Raw genomic sequence first — 1798 nt, 5'->3', positions numbered from 1 at the left:
TGGATTTCCACGTTATTAAGAGCTGTGGTTTTCTCTCATGGCTTTCCTGATAGCTAAAAGCAGCAAGATATTTCCAATGCCATTTATTTCCAAACCTCCTCTTGCATATTTGAATGTGGCTTAAATGTCTATCTGCTTAGCTTCTGTCCCACACTGACTGCCCACGTGAGGCCCGTTTGCATCTTGCTTCAAGTGGCAGAGTTGCATCCACACCCCACCCCCAATTCCAAGAATTCATTGTATTTGGTTAGGGAAAAAAAATGATACAAAGTATTTTTAACTGGATGTGGGAGGAGAAAGATGGAATACATAAGACAGTGGAGTGATCACAGGTGGGTAATTACACACGTAAATGAGTTCAACTTGGTATTTTTCCCTTGAATTCCTATTTACATTGGTTAACAATGAATTTTCTAACCCCACACCACCACTGCATTTTGGGGCAGTTTCGTTTTAGTCTTATATGTCAGTTCTGAAATATTAAAAGCAATTCAGAAGGCTTGGGTATAAAATTTTTTCTCAGCTTAGACATTTTTCACATTTTTCCGTTTATCATCGTAACTGTACAAAGTAGACAAGGGATTAAAATTCTTCTCTTATTTAACAAGTATTAATTATCTCCAGCACACAAAGTCTCGTAACACATTGGGTCATGGGGGAAAAAAAAATCCTAGTCTTGCAGGAAAGTTTCCCACAAAATTATTATATGAAATCATATGAGGCAAGAAGAACATCCTGAAGTGATTCAGGAATGGTGAGGTGGGAGAAGTTACTTCTGACTGAGAAATCAGCAAGGGCTTCCTGGAAGAAGTGGCATTCAAGGAGGACCCCGAAGGACAGTAAGAACTCTATATAGAGAGAAAAAGGGCAGGGGTGAGACACAAGCGTGTTCTGGTTGACAAAAGCTTAGAGTGCCAGATAGGAAAAGTGGGCGATATAGCTGGGAAGCCATCTGGGGCCAGATCAGGAGAACTGGAGTCTCAGATTAAGAGAACTGTATTCCGTGTGCTATGATGTAATACCGAACGTGAGAAGATTCATTTGACAATGGTGAGTTCATTGGATCAGGGGGTAGGAATTAAAGCATGAAGACCAACTAAGCAATAATTCAGGCAAGAAATAATGAAGCCTGAATAAGGAGAAATGGTAACGGAGAAATGGGCAGGGAGGGGAAGAAGAGGCTTTGGGAAAGAAGAGAGGGCACCTGACAGTTGACTGGAGGAGGGGCAAGGAATGGCGAAGAGGCTGTGTGACTCTAGGGTTTTGCGACCAGGGCACAAGGAGGAGGACAATGTCACTGAGAACTCAGGAGGCATGGGAAGGGGACAGGGGTGTGCAGGGCCTTGAGAAAAAACGGCAGTTCCCATCAGAGCAAACATGCTGCATGCATCTGGAGGGCATGGGGCTAGGGTGGTGGAGGGATTCGGGTCATTGGGAATTCAGAGCAGGGCCTGGGGAGACAGTTCAGGGCTGTAGGAGTTAGAGACCCAGCACTGGCCACTGAGGTCATGGCAGGGTGGGAAGTATCCAAGAGAGGCTAGAGAGAGAAACAAAGGCAAGGGCAGAGGCAAGGGCAGAAGCAAAGGGAGGCAACAGGAAGGAGAGCGGCCGGAAAGGGCAGCAAGGAGGGCAGGTCAGATGCCGCTAAGGACGGAGCACGAGAGCATTTGTTTTTTGGTCTGACAAAAACTTTCACACAGGGACTTCCCTGGGGGCTCAGTAGTTAAGAATCCGCCTGCCAATGCAGGGGACAAGGGTTCGAGCCCTGGTCCGGGAAGATCCCACATGCCGCAGAGCA

Source organism: Leucopleurus acutus (assembly GCF_964270905.1).
Source record: "Leucopleurus acutus genome assembly, chromosome: 5".
In the NCBI taxonomy this organism is placed as follows: Eukaryota; Metazoa; Chordata; class Mammalia; order Artiodactyla; family Delphinidae; genus Leucopleurus; species Leucopleurus acutus.
Note: the sequence above shows the minus strand (reverse complement) of the source record.